This window comes from Astatotilapia calliptera, chromosome 6 (assembly GCF_900246225.1).
Source record: "Astatotilapia calliptera chromosome 6, fAstCal1.2, whole genome shotgun sequence".
NCBI lineage: Eukaryota > Metazoa > Chordata > Actinopteri > Cichliformes > Cichlidae > Astatotilapia > Astatotilapia calliptera.
The window spans coordinates 5428081-5446698 of NC_039307.1; the positions used below are offsets into that span (position 1 = coordinate 5428081).

General features: G+C 40.7%; 1 protein-coding gene across 6 annotated transcripts in view; it reads left to right on the forward strand.

Annotated features, from left to right (window-relative positions):
- Positions 1-18618, forward strand: part of LOC113023649 (axin-2-like) — an 87381-nt gene that overhangs the window by 36230 nt on the left and 32533 nt on the right. For all 6 annotated transcript variants that reach the window (XM_026169866.1, XM_026169864.1, XM_026169867.1 and 3 more), the window contains one exon: positions 16366-16422. The gene's annotated coding sequence lies outside the window, so the exon portion shown is untranslated. The remainder of the gene's footprint in view (positions 1-16365; positions 16423-18618) is intronic.

An 18618-nucleotide genomic window follows, 5' to 3' on the forward strand; every position in this document is an offset into this window, starting at 1 on the left:
TTATTGTGGTGATTACAGTAGCTGTACACAACCGGTGGAGCAGGCCAAACAAGGGGCCTTGTTGTGACTCTCAATTAGTGGTGTGACATCTCAGCACCCAACGTCTGAGAAGCGCCTAACAATAAGAGAGGCTGTTTGGGCTGATAAAGTGATTTGGCTTGGTGCGGCCCTTTCATCTGCACCGACAGTGGGGTATTTGAGGCTTCTGGGTATTCTCCCTGCACATCCTCACACCTCCCTTTATTGTGACAATAGCGCCACTGTGTTCAGCGTTTCAAAGAGGCTATAGACCTACTTACTCTGTGAGCAACTTATGTCTGTTGTCACTTAGAAGAGTTTTAATGATTTCGAGGCATCTATAACAATAAATTATAGATGATAAACTGAAATAAAGGCCTGCAGGGAAGCATTAATTAAAGAATACAGGATCGCATGTATTCTTTTATAAACCTCTCTTTCAGAACATGCATTAGATACCACACCATTAGCAGAGGACCATTCAGCGTTCTCTGAATAACCGCAGACACACACAGCCTTCTATGAAGTTGTCGATGTTTTTTTGTTTGCATGTTATTGAAAGCCACAGTGAGTTGAAAGGATAACTTTGCCTGTGGGAAGGACAGAGCACCAGAGGATCAGGTTCAGCTATATTTCTGATAACACTTTGCATTCTGCAGACACCAATGACAGCTCTGATGCCTCGCGTTTGATTGTCTCTTTCATGTTCTCCTCCTGCCGTCGGTGTAAGCAGCAGCACTGGAGGTGGAGGTGAAGCGATGGCAAGCGATGGAGGGAAGATTGAGATGTGTTTCTGTCAGTGTGACGGACAGAGGCACTGGAAGGATGTTGGTTTTTATTGTTTTCATAGATGTAACAGCGAAATAATAGAAATAACCCTCGTGGAAAAGCTATGTACAAAAGCATTAAGACGGGAATCTTTCAGTGCGAGGTAGTACTGTATGTGCAAGAATAGACTTGGCTCACTGTTTCTCGTGGTGCTTCCGACACATGCCCGCTGTCGAAAGCCTGGAATAATAGGATGAGACTAGTGATAGTTTAGTTCATCCTCATTCTCAAAGCTTCAAATAAGACAGTTTTATCAAGTTTTATTGTGGAGAAAAAATGCCTGATCCCTATAAACTAAATAGTACTTTAGGACTAAATTAAGTTGCTATGTCCCCAAAGAGCCAATCAACAGCTGAAAATGAACCAAACATGTTGTTGTCCTGACGTACACATACAGGAGAGGTTCACAGCCGTATAAGAAGCAGTGCTATGAAACATTTGGCAGAAACAAGCTTCTTAAATCATATTTTAGGACCAAGTTGCTAAACATGGAAAGACATTTTCTATGATTTTAATTTCATTTCTATTTGTGCATTTTTTTATGTTTCACTGATCCTTGAAACGAAACGTGTGGTCGTTTATTTAGATAGAGGCATCCAAATTACATTTACTTTTGATCCATGTTTAGTGGTGAGCCTTCCTTCTAGAAGATCTCCTGGCTGCTGTACCTGTCATTTACTCCACAGTACTTCTGCAGCCTCTTAATATGACCTCCACTGTTCTTTAAAAGGGGGCCATTTTCATGTGTCAGTTAAATATTTTCATGGAAATTGCATCAACTCACCTTGCGTGTAGTATTTGATGCTCTGGGATAAAAACACACGTTTGTTTCCTATGTTTTTCCTCTTTTAGTATAATCGTATCCTTTAAAAGCACATAAACACTGTGATTGTAAGAAAGGAATTATAATCAGAGGCCGTCGAAGCTCAGAGAATCACAATTTTGCAGGCTGTCTGAGACCTGCAGTGTTCCTTTCCTATCGTCCCATACGCAGAACATTATGCTGACCTGGGAATTCGTATTCACCACTGTGAGAAAGAAACCCCCGAAACGCTCCTTCTTTCTAAAAGAAACATATAACAGTATTAGATCTAGTTTAATTACACAGGGGCTTGCGGATGGGCCCCTCATCTCTCTCGGCGGTGAAAATGCTTAACGTTTGTTGTTGGTTCAAGGATCTGTAAAGGATGTGCTGGCATGTGTAGGGTTCTGGCAGAGAGGAAACTTGTGGTGGGGGGGTGAACTGTTATTGTTTGAAAAGCGTGTAAGCGGCCTACACAATACCGCATCCACGGAAATGAAGCAAAGACAGAGCGCGAGGGAGAGAAAAAGGCAGAGAGAGAGCAAGAAAGAAAAAAAAAGTCTTACGAAGCTTTGACTGACGACTTAACAGGCGAAACCGAATTTGTCTTTTGCCGGGAGATGTCAGATGCCTTGCCAGTGAGAGAGAGAGAGATGGAAAGAGAAAGACAGAGAGAGAGAGACCAAAAACACACCACAGAATCTCTCTTGCGTCTTTTTCACCCTCTTCTTTCTCCTCCGGTTTAAGACGGCTCCGTGAATGCAACAACATCAAAGGCCTAGCACTCAGAATGTACATTGTTGTTCCAGTAACCACATGAAACAGACAGAGAGAGAGATGGAGAAAGGCTCAGAGAGATGGAGCAAGTTCTTTTTCCTCTTTCTTCCCTTGTACTTAAATAGGAAGCTATGGAGGGAATCGGTTTAGAAACGGTGGAAGATTAACTCTTTTATCTCTTCATTTCAAACGTCCTCCGTTTCCACATCCTCCACATGCTAACCACCGTCAGGATCGTCATGCCTGACCAACACTACTACAAAGGAGAGGTGTCTTCTGTATTAGGACACGTATAACTCCTCCACAAACAGAGCTGATGAGAGCAGAAATAGAGCCGAGGAGGAGGTTTATACAGCTTCATTCCTGACTCATTGTCATTAAGAAAGCCCTCTGTAATCGGAGCTAAACTTAGAAAGGAGCAGGCTCTTTCTCTGCCGCAGACATTCCACATGTGTATGAAAGAGGAACATAACGAAACAGTCCCGAGCTTGAGCCTCAACGTAACGTAACAGGCTTTATTCCTGCCTGGCCTTATCTTTACACAGAGACCACCCAGGAGCAACAAGTCAGTTCTCACCTTTAGTGTGTGTGTGTGTGTGTGTGTGTGTGTGTGTGTGTGTGTGTGTGTGTGTGTGTGAGGTTTGTACTTTATAAGTGTACAGCTGTGTCTGTATACAAGTCCTATGCTTTTATGTGTGTGTGTTTGTGTGTCTGTGAATGAATGTGTTTTCTCTGTGTGTGTGTGTGTGTGTGTGTGTGTGTGTGTGTGTGTGTGTGTGTGTGTGTGTGTGTGTGTGTGTGTGTGTGTGTGTGTGCGCGCACGCACTTCTACCTCCCACCATCTGGGCCCTGTTTGGAGAGATTTTCTGTAAAAATCACAGTCACGCCGTGGCAGGATTACCACTGTGAAAAGCAGCACCTGGAAGAAACTCAGTGCTCCTGCTCCTTTCCCTCAGATGCTCAAAGAAGTTTCTGGCTTCCCAGCTTGAGGCGCAGGATTTGTTTTTGACCTACATGGGCGTCCTAGGCCTCGTGTTCCCTTCCAAAAAGCAAAAAAAAGAAAAGAGCAAAGAACACATCTGAAATTCACACTAGGCTACATTCAGCAAGGTTACAGTATCACCACATTACAGTAGATAAACAACTGCAAGTGTGTGTGTGACTGTGGATGTGCGTTTGCACCATATAAATATATATATTTCCATTTTTTATAATTGTGAGCCAGGACATGGATGATTATCCACAGTGAGATGTAAGCCTGTGAATGAAAGAGTTCAATAATCCCAGATGGAAATTGAGTCGGAGCATCTTCACTGAAGATTTCCCATTAGAAAGAATCTTAGTCCAGGATTAGCCACAATTAAAACTGTTTTGATGTTCCCACGCATACACACAAGCGGGCCTTTCATATTTGCGTTGCCATATAGAGACGAATCAATTGCCTGAATACAAGAAGAAGTATTCGAGTGAAGAGACACGTAGCAGCTAGGTTGGATGTTCGCTTTTATTTCTACGCCATGCCATCCAGAAAATGGTTCTATAAACTGTCGTGTAACGGGAGTGAGACGTCCAAATTTTTTGATGGCTTTACTTAGCAGGTCTTAGATGCTATAAAGGAAATAACTCGTTTTAAAAAGACTCAAGAACTCCTCAAGCTACAAATACTGCAGATAAACTGCTATTTTCATTTCTTTCAGATTCTTATTTTTGCTGATTGGTGCGGAGGAATTACAATTGTTCTTCATATCTCATTGCACACTTAAATCAATTTTGCTTTTTTTTTATCTACAAAATGTAAAGCCATCATATAGAAACGTTGATGATGAGTATTTGGCAAAGTCCCTTGAAAAGCAAGTCTCACAACTTGACAGTCATCATCTGTGGACTCTGGGAATTTAACTTGAAATCTGTATCTAAATAAATCTGGTGATAGACATCATTTTAATTTCAGTGGGCACAGCGACATTGAATCTCCTGTCAGATCTGATAACATTTCAAAGGTTTCTGTCAGTTTTACCTAAGAATCTGGTCTTTAAGTGATGGCATATGAACCCTGCTTCTGGGTCCAAACTACTCTGCATTTATTAAGGCTATTGTGTTTTTAACATATTTTAATGCTCTGTATCCTGTACAAGCCCCTAAAGGTCAATGATCACTGTCCGCCTCTATCAGATTTTATTACTACTGTTCATTTTAAAGCTCAGTTTTTAAAACCTTGCGATGTAACCACAGCCCAGCATGCAGCATTATATTAATGACTTGTGGATGGATTATTGTTCTCCTGACTGAAGTTTGGTCCGTTTACAGCATCCTGCCATGCAACTGCATTTGTCCCTAACCGTCGGGAATCCTCGCGATAACTTTTATCAGGTGGAAAAAAGTTAGCGTTCCTCCAGCTTCACTGTGTTTATATTATGCTAACATAGCTGTGTCGGTAGCCATCACGTAGCACATCATTATATACCAGCCAGCCTATGGTGACCAACCATCCTCTTTCCCCCAGACACTTCCCCACTTTTAATGTTCTGTCCGAGGCGTCCAGGCGGATTTTCGAGATTGATGAAAATGTCCGGGTTTTCCTACAGAGGACTCATATGTGTGATGTCATCCCCGAGCTGCTGCTTTGTGAGTTGTTGTTCTGCAGAGGTTTTTCAAGTTAGTTTTTTGCCCTTGTTGACTTGTAAAAGCTTATATGACATTTTTTGTTTCACCATTCATTAACCGCACAGAGAAGGCATCATTTAAATATGTTAAAATTTTCTTCTTCATGTTCTTCATGTGTCCTCTTTTTTGAAAATCAAAATATGGTCACCCTAAGCTTGCCAAACTTCAGTAACACTACAAACCTCACTGCTGTTTAGTTTTCTGTCTTCATTTATGTTGGAAGCAAAAGCAGAGCTATACGTTTTAATTTTTTCAGAGCGTGGCATATTATGCTTGGGTGGAAACTAGCGAGCTAACTTCCTGCTAACTTCTAACTCTGTTAAAATCTGTTTTTTAATGGATGCCTGGATGTTAAATGACTGTGAAACTCTTCCAGAGGTGCGCCTGTGTGCATGCTTCAGGGGAACAAAGAGTTAGTGTATTTTTGTTTCGACCATTTTCTTCTTGATGGTCTTAACGAAATGTTAGCGTTTCAGAACTTTGAGTGCGTGCCTTATCATGTCCTCCATATTAAATGATATATTAAATACATGGATACACAACATAATGAGCCAACATCTTCTTTTAACTGGTACAGTATTTGTCTGTCCCATCCAGTTCTATATCCAAAATCACGACTTTATGTAACTGCTGTTAAAGTTTCCTTACAGGTTGTGTATTAATATGACTTGTTTTGTCTACTGCTCTGTGCAGACCTTCTTGCCGATCTTGTTGTCATCATTGTCAGCCCAGCGTGGCTATGTGGCCCTTAAGCCATCAAACAACAACAGATGTGCAGGGGGAAGGTTGTTGGCTTAAAGAAGACCCCAGTCCAAATGCGTGTGCAAATACTGTAGCATTACTGCGTATAGCAGACAAAGCTGTGTCTCTAATTACTAAGACAATTGAGTGTGAGCATGAAGCCGAGGAGGGGAACTGCGGTTTAGAGTGAGTGGGTGGTTCGATGTGTCTTCTTTTCCCAGACCCAGTTCAACTAATATGAGGAGTTAGCCATGAAAACAGGTGTCAGAGCAACAACAGATTGTTTCATCCCACAGCATGACTGTGGAGGCAACCAGTAGAGTGAAGTCTCAACATAAAGACAAGCTTGTCTAAATGTTTTTGCTCAGTTCCACAGTGTTTCCTCCTCCAACAACAGCAGCTCTAAAAATACACATTCGAATGCACCTCAAAACACACTCTGATGCCTTTCTTGGTAGTTTCCCCTTCTTCTTCCCTGCAGCAGTAGAGACCAGATGCATAATTACACATTTTAAATGATCAAAACTGTGCAGTCTGGTGAGTCTGCTAAATACAGCCAGTGTTTCATAATGCCAAGGAACTCGTATTAGGAAGACTTTTTTTTATTGTGAATATCACTTCACCAAATGCAGTAATATCCTGACTTTGAGTCCCCTCAGACTGGACTTATGTTATTTTACAGAAATAACCTGCGACACAGACCCAAAAAAGAAAAGGAAACTGATCATTGTGGTGACTGTGTACAATGTTAGTAATTGGCATTAAGGATCATTTGTGCTAAATCCAAATTAAATACCCGATATTCTCCACAATTGTCTGTTTTTCATGGTTATTTGCTGGTGGAAAGAAAAAAAACGTGTGACAGTAATTTGTATAACAGCACTCAGAAATATCAAAACATTTTTGTCATCACACAAGTGCCCAAATAGCAATTAGCTTATGCAAACTGCTGATTGAAGCTTGGTCCACATACTGACTCCTGTTGCCTAGGTAACGCTCTAACGCTAAGGGTGCAACCCTCCACAACAGTCCCAGTTTCTCATATGACCCCTTGGGTAAATTAATTGCCCAGCCCTGATGGAGCCCTGCAATGTATTTACCACCTCCTCAAATGTAGCCTCTCCTGTAATTGGCAGTGCTTCAATTGCCCACCTTGAAGTTGAGAAAAGTTTCAAAACTTCACATCGCCAGCGGTTACTTCTCCTGTTGCTGCTTGAAGTCTCTGAATGTCATTGATTTTCTATGGTCTCTGGGCCCACGTCGCTTCTGGTTGCTTGATATGTGGACACCCACTTTAGCTTGCCTCGTGTGTGGTGTCACACGTCAAGCATGCCCGCCACAAAGAATTGAAACAACTCATAGATGTGCACCCTCTAAAAGCTCTGGATGTTCAATATCACACAGCAAACATTACTATTTCATGTTTTTTCCTTTTTTACTAGCACCATACTGCTCCGTAGAAGCTTTTTCAAAATCAGAACGCAAGATTTTAACAAAGGCTGACACAAAAATTTGTCTAAGCCTGAGTTTTGGATAAACCTTGATGACATCACTACAACACAGTTTGAGTAAAGAGAGTAAAGAGAAGTGCAGGGAAGAAATGGTATTGGAAATGAGGAGTGGAATCGCCATTTTAAATGTCAGAAATAAATCTTTGATTTTTGAATACGTTTACATATTTCTCTTTTTTAAATTGTACTCTTTTAAAAAACAGGTTTTGAAAATCTATTTGGGGTATTGAAAAAGGTTTTTGAACTGAGGTTTTGAACATGCAGTTGGTGGGGATAGGCTAATTGGTAACTCTAAGTCTACGTCTATGCTAATCAGGATAAGTGAAACGCTCCACGTCCACACTATCGTTTTTGATCGTTTTCATCCACACTGAAAACACTATGTTCCTGTACTGCGCATGCGTAAAACGTAAGACCATTTACCTGCATCATTTCCGTCTGCGGTTTATTTACTTTCCGGCTCTTTGAAACGTCGCAGCAAAATGTTGAGGAAAAGTGCCAAGTTTTGAGAGCAAACAAAACAACTGCTGTACAATGCCGTCCACCATCTCAGTTGAATTGGTCACATGACTGCATCATTTGACTAATATGCATCATCGTTTTCGAGAGCCTCCGTTTTCGCAGTCCACACTGCAATGCGAAAACAGCATTTTCTCAGGTGTGAATCTGAGTGCGAATGTTTGTCTGTGGCTACGTCCACACTAATGCGTTTTCCTTTGAAAACGCATCGTTTTCTCTGCGCTTTGGCCTCCCGTCCACACTGAGACGGCGCTTTCCTCAAGGAAAAACGCGGCTGTCTCGTTGCAGCGTGGACACACAAAAACGCAGACTTTCTAAAACGATGATGTATTTTAGTCATGTGATGCAGTCATGTGACCAAATATACAAAGATAGTGCAGTGCATTATACAGCGGTTGTTTTGATTGCTCTCAATTTTGACTGCCCTAAAAAAGATGAATATCAGTTTGTACATGCTCCAGATAGCTTTTTTTCAAATTCTTTAAGTTTCACTCACTTTTGCGCATGCGCAGGACGTAAGCGTTTTCATCTGTTTCATTGTGGACACACGACTCTGTGAAAACGACTGAAAACGCTAGTGTGGATGCGGAGTGTTTTCAGATGAAAACGCCGTTTTCAAATCTATCCGGGCTAGTATGGACGTAGCCTGTGTCTATATGTCAGCCCTGCAATAGAGGGGCAGCCTGTGGAGGATGTATCCTGCCTCTTGCCCTAAGACAGCTGGGATAGGCTCCAGCTCCCCAGCGACCTTGGAAAGGATAAGTGGAAGAGAATGGATGGGATGGATGGGTTTTCATTTTAAATTAAATAATAAATTACTTTAGTAATGTTTAAATAAATAAAATGATTAAAAATGAATTTACTGTTTTAATACATTATTGAAGCACAAAATGCTTTTGGTCCTCCAAACTTTGGAGTCCAAATCTAAGGCGAGGCTCCTAACAGAGGGATTTCAAATGCTTTTTATGCTCCTCAGGAGTATCTGGCACTTTTATTTCACCCGTGCTCTGCCTTTGGTTTAAAGTCTATAAAGCTATAAAATGAAACTCTCAGAATCATGATGTAATAGGATTATGAGCTCATCCTGCCTCCTAGAACCAGCTGAATTTGCATTATTAAAGATTTGGCTATAGATTATATAGTGAAGAAATATTTGAGTATAGTGACTGTTGCGCTACTCCTCTGAAGTGAAGAGTGTGGGATATACTATTGAAAGCTGTGCTCTGAGATAATATGCACAAATATCAGAGCACACACGATTGCTTTATCAAATGGCATCACTGCACTGCTGCAGTTAAAGTTCTTCTGGTCTGGGACTGCACGCATGACTGTTTTCTTTATTCAGAGAGTGTATTTCTTTCAGCAGTACCAGGAACACTCACACAAAAAACACTCTCTCCATTCACATTCTGCACCCCCTCGACCCCACAGCCCCGTGTCACTGTTTACCATTTTGCTGTCCGCCCTCTCTCTTGACCCCGTCACCCTCTGCTTGGTGTCTGGCAGCATCAGCGTCTGATGTTCCTGACATCATCTGTCACAATGACTCCGCTGCCACCTCCAGCTCTACTGTCCATTGTCCGCCTGACAGTGAGCGGCCTTGTTCGGGCCGAGGACGGCGCTGGTGTGGCACGCTCCCTCTGTAAATGATAAAAGAGAGCGAGGGAGTTGAGCTGAAAGCGCAGGCCTTGTTTGGCCGATCGCGCTGGACGCACGATGGTGAGCTGATCGGAAGGCGCCTCTCTCCCCTGACAGTAACTTCTCTGATCAGTCAGATAAAAAAGAAGAAAGAATTTGTTTGATGTTGCGATTTGAATAAATACCATGATGTTAATCGTTTTACAGTGTTAATCACATTTGGTGATAACACATCTGTGGTTTGTGTGTGTGTGACTACATTTGTGCCAGCATGAACACATCAAATCTGTAAATATGAGAGAGGTTATATGCATCAGCTTCAATCTGATGTTTACATTTTTTGACACTCTTTGTCTCTTTTGAGTAACAAAAGTACATTACTAAGTCACATGTGATTGAGATCCATGTATAGGCTTGGAATTGTCTAAAAAGTTTGCATTCAAGAGGCCAGTATGGTGCATCTCTGTCAATATTCACTGATGATTGAATCTTACCCAGCTGATTTTGAAGCATACAGTTTGAAACGTGCAGATGAACAGCTTAGTATTTGTTTCCTGGAATTCCGCTGGGATCCACATCTGGAATTGATTTTTTTTCTTTTACTTTTACTGCACTATGAAAACTCGGGAGTCTGAGCTGAAAGTCGAAATGAGCAGCGGCAACTCAGACGTTGTGATTTTACCCAAACCCTCTGACTGTCAGGTAGCCTGGAGAGAAGCTTCAAGGTGGTAAACTTGCAAGCATCTGGCTAAGCCTCTAAACAGCTCTGAAAAAGTATAGGAAAAGAATGTTTCCGAGCCCCAACTGAGTGTTTTTAAACCAGATGTCTTGTCCTTCTTTCATGATCTGTTCTATTCGATATCGATGTTTGATATATTTGATCTGACGTGTCCATTTGATCATGCGTTACACCTTAACCGGCTGAGACAGTTTGGGGTCTTTTGTAATGTAAATTCGACATCCTATGGCCCATGTCCTTTGAAGGATGGAAGAGACTCAAACAGACCTAGACAGAGAATTTTCTCAGGAATTCACTGTAGGTGTCACACAGACAAAGCGTGCCCCCCTCCCTCCTCAAAAAAAAAAGAAGAATCCTGCTTTCTGCCACACCATATGGAGAATTGTCCCAATTTCTGTTCCTTTAAATCAAATGCAGCACTTCTCAAGTTAGACCTTTTGTAGCAGATACCACATGCGATTTGGGTTCTTGTGTGGCGACGCAAACTTTGTGACTTTTTGATATCTTGGTGAGTGCTGTCTGACAAGTTTCTGTCACTCACGCTCTCTCCTTTCTCTCTCCCAACCAGCAAGCATATTTTCTACACCATCGATTGATTAGCATACATCAAGCCCCTGTCGTCATAGAAAAACTTCATTTGAATCTTCAGTACTTTCTCTGTTTCTTTCAAGCAGCAGCTGTCAGCCACATCAACACTAGACATGCTCTGCGCCAGACAAAGTTAAATTGAAGCACACTCTAACACTATATATAGATAAAATGTCACTTCTTTCAAGAGACAAGGCACCTTCGAAGTCGTCAATACAGACTGCTTTATCATGGGCAAAATAACTTTGAAAGCGGAGAAGAGAGAAAAGATGAAACGATTATTCTCTCTTCCCACTTTGTGCTTGAAAGAGGGAAAAGGCGCGATTATTCTAAAGTGGGTAGAAGCGTTTAAGGGGCTTGCTTTTTGATCTGCCTGTCCATCAACGAAAACGAAGAGCACCTCCTGATGCTTCTGATCGTTAGGTGTCCTCAAAGTGTCTCAAAGTCTCTTTGTTATGGCTGAGTGCGTCGATTAAAGGGAGGAATATCATTTATTCATTTTGCCATTGAGCAAAAGAAAGAAAGGATTCAAGAGCTTAGCGTTCATTTTCGTCAAACTCTTGAGGTGCGGTGATGAAGTCAGCTTTCTTTTCAGAGACGAGCGGAGTTGAGGTAAAAAGATGTGGAGCGAAAGTTTTTGCTCGGCAAATTTTGAAAGGCCCCACTGATCTTTGAGATAAAGTAAATGGTGTTCAAACTTTATTAAACTTTTCTTTTAGCGGCACGCTGCAGGATGACACATCTGAGGAGGATTGTGTCTAACAAGGTGTAACTGACGGTTGTGGCTAATGCATAAACATATGCCCATCACCCCGCCCACACAATCTCTCTCCTTCTATTATGTCTGTATCTGTCTCATGCTGCACACGCGTACACAAAGGCACATGCCGACCGAGGAAATATCGGAAGATTAAGTATATGTTTATTGGGATGTGTCAAATGGATTTTAAGCATGTGGGTACACAGAGCGTGCTAGGGTGTGTCTGGTTCGTCTTTTCACCAGAAGACAATGCTATATTCATCTTTGCTCCATTTTTCAGTTGTGGTATCTGATTTTTAACATGCCTCTCGGTCTGGAAGTCCCTTCCATTCCTACTGTTTCGTTCTTTTTCTTCATTTCTTCTTTTTTTTTTTTTTCAAATGCTCAATCCTGTTGCGAGGTATCTCTTAGAAGTTGAAAAGTTCTTTTCAAGCCCAAAGTTTTTGCCGTCTTCACTTTTCAACTGGCAAGATGAATATCGGTGGGACAAAGCGTAGAAAGGAAAGGCTTTTGACAAGACTTCTGAAGGCCCACGAGCTCGTCCTGTCTCTCCCTTTTGCAGTTTTCCCATAACTGGCTTTCTCGCACGGCTGCTGAAAAGACACAGAATCAAATGCAAACTGAGAAGTCGCAGTCTTTTAAGATACATCAGTGAGGCCCTTGTGGAGATGCTGCTCTGCTTAGGTTTTTCACAAGTTTTGAAAAATGAGAAATTGGTGCATTCTCTCTTGTGATATCAGAGTGGCTGACAGTAAGTTCATGTTCTGTACGTGCAGGAAGACAATGCAATGAATACATGACCTGGAGCAAAACCGAGTGCTGAGGTGCAACCTGGATTTATATGTCAGCTCTTTTAAGTGAAACAACAATTTTGCTGTCATGAAATCACAGAAGCAGTGCTTACTTTAAATGAAACAGACCTTTCCCTCATTCATAGGACTGTGTGTGATACGAGAGCAATGAATCAGCGCACTTATCACGTAAAGCAACATAAGTACTCGATACTTTCTTTTCTTTTCTGACAGCCGTGCGTTGCTCTATGCAGCTTGTGCTGTCTGGTCAGTCTGTGTTAGATATTTGAAGTCTAAACACTCAATTTTTTATGTTCACAGAAGATGGGTGTGGGTGGGTTGGGGTGGATTGGGGGACTGTGGTTTAACACTTTCAAGAATCACTTTGTGGGGCGACATCGCCGGGCAGCCTCGAGAAAAACCTGAAATAGCTGAAACTAGACCTCTGTGCAAATAATCACCCTGGGCCTCTGTAAACCATCATGTTTATGCATTGTAAATTGTGAAAAGGAATGCTTTAACATTGTGTGGCGTATGTATTTCAAGGCTTTGAACATTGGATGGTATCCGAATTTCACCCACACAACCACAGGCTTTTGCTCTCGCCTTTGACTGAAATATCATTCAGATTCCAAAGAGACTAAAAAAGAGCAAGATTTTTTTTTGTTGGTTTTTTTTTTGAGGCTGCCTAAAGAATGTGTCTGAAATTATTCCCAAGCTGCTTTCATGCATTTAGCTACCACTGCTGCAGGTTCAGAAACCCTCCACAGGCTTCTCGGTATTCTAAGTTTTTCTTTGGTGACCATGCATTTTTGAAATTACACAACATGCTTGGGAAGATTTGTGCCTCTGCTTCAAAAATGTTCTGAATCCAGAGAAGACATAATCGTTCAGTCCACCAGTTCCATTAAACTAGACTTACATAGTGAGAACGAGGTGCTCGTATATGCACACAAAATGAGATATATTTAGATACTAAGAAAGGTTGCAGTCATTGCACCGGTCATCTACGTCCTATCTGTAAATTACTTAATTTGCAACACACCTCCTCATCTAATGTATGTTTAGGAACCCTCATGGACACTTTTTGGAAACAGAAACCTAAATGTCTGTCAACCAGTGACTGAGAGATTTATAGGTTTTATCTTCATAACTTCTCTTAAAATTTAGATTCATTGGTATTTAAGCAAATTCAGAAGTCGATTGACTGAACCCAAAAACCTTTTTCTTTTTAAAAATAATACATTTAACATTTTCTCTGACTAAATATGTCCATATTTTGAAACATTTTTGTTTTATTTACAACATTTTACACCCTTTACTTGCTATCTTGGCTAATGTCTGATAATACCATCAGATTTGCTGTGTTGGAGTTTACAGTGCCCCACCTGTCGCGTTTTGATTTCTGAGGCCAAAGGAAAGCTGCCTCTTCACTTGGTAAATACTCGGCTACATTCAAGTCAAGTCAAGTGGCTTTATTGTCATTTCAACCATGAGCAGTGGTACAGTACACAGTGAAACGTACGACAACGTTCCTCTAAGACCATGATGCTACATATAACAGACAATCAACACAGGACTACATAGTGCAAGTGTGAAAAAATTGCAAAAAACAAAAACAGTGCAACACCAGACAGAACAGAACGATACAGAAACAAGACAGTGCGATAGAAAAGTGCAACAATGACTAGCTAGTTGTCCGGTTTGATTGGGTGTCATTTGGTTTCAGTGGTCATAAAAACAGTTAAGGTGAACTGAGAGATGGTACAAAAAGGTCACTGGTGTTACCCTATGAAAATGACCTAAATTTGCATCTAATTAGTAATGCATTTATTTAATTTTTTTCATCAATATGCCACAGATGGTATGAGCCATAAACTCTTCCGAAGTAATAGCAGCCTAGTTGATCACATGGTGATATTGTATTTAAGGCCCAGAAATCCAAAGCTTTAGCTCTGACACAATAAAGTCCTTTACACAGTGAACATATAAAGGTTTTGCAAATATTTTGTGCATCAAATATGTTTGTGGCTCACCTACTCTTAATGCAGTCATTCACGCCAACTGCATAACTTTGCTGGACAAATGAATTTAGTTAGTTATTTTGCTCCAAGCTCAATTTTGTTTTTGTTTTTTAATGCGAATAAACAGATCGGTCCAATCAGATCACTACATCTGGCAACAAGTGGGGCTCGTATCTCAGAATGTGCACTGGTATGCACTGAATATACAATGATGTGGACCGAGTAAAATAATGCTATTTTACCTCAGACTCAAAGCTAGACACTGCTCTGGGTCAGTCGGCCCTCTGAAATTATTTCTCTGCCTCAGATATGATCCCATCTCTGCTAACAAGCGTTCAAACTGCCCCAATGACATCTTGAAAAATGTATGAAAGAGTTTGTGATACAACTCCTGGATCAAAGCATTAAATTCTCTCTGCTGCTGAACTTCTCATGAGATGAACCCAGAATCTCAGTTTATTACTTTTCTTGTTTAGAAGCATTAGGACCAGATCTTCATCACTTGATGTTGATATCATTTTGTTTGCATTTTTTTAGGATGAATTTTTCGCAAAACACAATCTTCTCTCTGTTTATATACATTTCAGGACAAGTATGTGTCTGAAAAAGTCAGAGTTTTGTTTCGTTTTTTCCCAATGTGCTTGGTGAGTAATGTAATGATGTCTAAATCTGCACGTATGTGGGTATTTTTTAATGGAAATTTCCATTTTTCTGTTTTCTGCAAAAAAAAAAAAAGTGAAGCGTTGTTAAGAGCATGCCAAATCAACAGCAAAACCCTTGGCGTGTAGCAATTTTAGCTCCTAGCTTTTTCTGATTAACTTAATACCAAAATGACACTCTTTAAAACCTGGTGGACAGAATTTCACCAGTGCTTATGCACATGAGATTTGTTAAAGTATTAATTAATATCAAAAGTGCCTATTGATTGGTGCATGTTGGCATGGTCTATTGAGTCCATGACTGTGTGCTGTCTGCACATTGTCCTCAATTTCCATTTGTCACAACAGGAGACTGTTCACGAGAAAAACACTGGAAATAATCATTTGTTCACAGTTACCTTTAACTGCTATGTTCTCACATTGACTTAATTACACATAATGCAGTCTGTACTCATATGCTGGGAGGTTAAAGTCCATTTAATGTCAGAGCCAACTGATTCATACATTTCACATTTATAGCTCCACGGGATAATGCATGTCAGACTTGGTATAGCACAAACCCTGGCAAAATATATTCTGTTAAGATCATGAATTTGTACATCTTGCAAAAAGTATGCTCAGTACTGTCCCAGTTTAATTTTAGTTGATTCAACTGCGTTCCGCTGTCGAGGAAAAAATGGCCGAACCCACAAGTGCTTTTGTAACTTTGTCTTTTATTAACTATAATGCTCTAAGTAAATACTCACCATTCAGACAGACACCAGAGAATGTACTGAACTTTTGTTCGCGTTAGATCTTAAAACTCAGTCATGCCTGCACTGCTTTGATCTCGTCACACTGATAGATGTACACATTCATGCATTCCCATGAATGCACATGTATACACTTACACACGCCCAGGTCAAATCCTCTTTTTTGTGAAAGAGCAAAGAGATTTTTATCAGGCAGAAAAGCACGTAGCAACTTTTTGGAACTTTGAAACTCGAAAGGGGGCACCGAAAGGAAATATGATAAGTTATGTCTGTGGAATGTCTCTGCAACAATGTGCAAACATTTTGAACTCTCACCTCATTTGCTGGCTGCTGAACTCTTTTTGTAATCGCTCAGGCATTCCTGTGCATTTGAAAACTTGAATCTAGATTTTCTTCAAACCCTCAAGTCTGTATAGTATCACAGATTATCTCACAGCTCAGTGTCTTACAGAAGCATCTACACAAGGCCTTCTATATGGGACTACCTTTGATAAAACATGCTGTAAGCAAAAGAGCATTTTTAATTTGTTGTTGACTGTGTTTGTTTTTTATAGGTGTCGGCTAAATTTGGGGGAAGACGTCATAAGAACTGAACTTAAATGCTTCAATAGGTAAGTCCATGTCTATGGTTTTTCTCTGGGATTTGAAGTTGTTGTCACATTAAGATGCCACTGGCATTCAGTCTTTGAGACAATTAATTTGCATCATGAGCCCTTTTAAAAAGCTTATTTCTGGAACATGAATTGTCATCCACGTTATATGCATCCGTTGTCACGCTGACAAATGAATCCCCTTCATTCTCGCCAAACTGCACATAACTGTTTAACCCCTTTGATTTCAAGTTTGGAACTACAGTCATTCTTCGTTGTGCTGGTGGTTTGCAATGAAGGGACGACGTGAACTGAAGGGGAGAGAAAGATGGTGGATGACTCAAAACCTTGAGTTTTATAATCAGCATTTTAAACCCCAAGGCTGCCAAGGATGCAGTACAGTCATTTGACTGAAATGCACATTATTAATATGCTTTTCACAAATTCTAACACAGATGAATTTGACATATACTTTTTTGAAGACTACCACATTCCCCTGTTGTTATATCACAGTGCTTCAAGTCAAGCTACAAACTTTAAGTATCGTACAAACTGAACATTTCAAGGTTTTTATCTTGATGTATGAGTCCATTTTATCTTATGTTGGATATTGTTGGGTATTATCATATTTTTAATTGTATCTTGCTTAATTGGGAAAAGTTGGTAAAACCATTATAAGAAATCCACTTGTTCATACAATAGACCTATTGTTTCTGGCCTCCACTTTCAACTCAGAGAGAGTTCAGTGTAGCTCTTCCCAACAATTAATTGGAGCACCTGGGCTTCCATTAAAAAAAAAAAAAATAGTTACACGTTAGCTTAAAGCTACTTTTGGGAACTTTAGGAACCACAAGTAGGCCTGAGGCCTCTGAGGGCAAAGTACTCCATTAGGATAACATACATATGAGGTCTGAGATGATGACATGTACTACCAACTTGTCAATCACAAGGTAGGCCCACTCTAACCACAGCCCTTTTGACTTAAATGCAGACCATTGTTTATAAAATGAAGATTTTGATAAAGGAAAGAAAGGCTTGCTTCCCCATAAGCTTCTATACAACTAGACTTATTTTTGCAACCACAGGAATTGTCAACTGAAACCATTTTAAGTAATCTTACCCAAAAGCTACATCCATGTTTCAATAGATTAGTTCGCAACAGTAACCAACTAAGACTGGAAATATATAGAGTGCAGTGTGATTTGATGATGTCGGTTGAGCTTCAGGTTCTCAAATATTGGCATTTGATTCATTTCTTTGTCATATTTTGAAATGATGCTCAGTCCTAAAGAAACCTTTTCAAGCTTTTATTTGATGAATAACTGGCAGATTTGAGGTAGTAGTGTCATGTATTACTAATATTAAATTATGATATAACTGTTTTGTTGACTACAAAGTAATAACCATGAGACATGATGGCCAAAAATATGGCTCAAAGGTTACAGCTGTGCTAAACAAGAAATGCTTTCTAATAAATGATAAGTCTGGAATTTTGTGATGGAAAATGTGCAGGGACCCTGATTAAGAGGATTCTTACAGGCGTGAGTGCACACACACACACACACACACACACACACACACACACACACACACACACACACACCATTAGTCCCCAGAGCTCCAGCTGCCCAGGGCTCTAAAGTCACGTTGTCCCAGTGTGATTGAAGGTCCAGCTGGTAGACCAGCCCTTTTGATCCCTTTCCCTTTTATGAGAAAGACAAACAGCTCCTCGTAGTCACCCACACTGGAGTGATTGATACACAAGCACACACACACACACACACACACACACACACACCCATGCACACACGCACACACACAGAAGCACACACACACACAGGCACATACACACACAGGCACACACCATGGTTACATAGAGGCAGACACATATGCAGACAGGCACATGTGCACACAGGGAAAGGGACATGCAAATGCACACACACACACGGGTGGCTGTAGCTCAGGTGGTAGAGCAGGTCATCTACTGATCGGAAGGTTGGTGGTTCGATTCCCGGCTTCCCCTAGTCTGCATGCCAAATATCCTTGGGCAAGATACTAACCCGAAATTGCTCTCCGATGCATTCATTGGAGTATGAATATGGGTAAATGTCAGATGGGTGAATGCACAAGTTGTGTAAAGCGCTTTGAGTGCTCAGAAGAGTGGAAAAGCGCTATATAAGAACCAGTCCATTTACCATTTACACAGATATGTATATA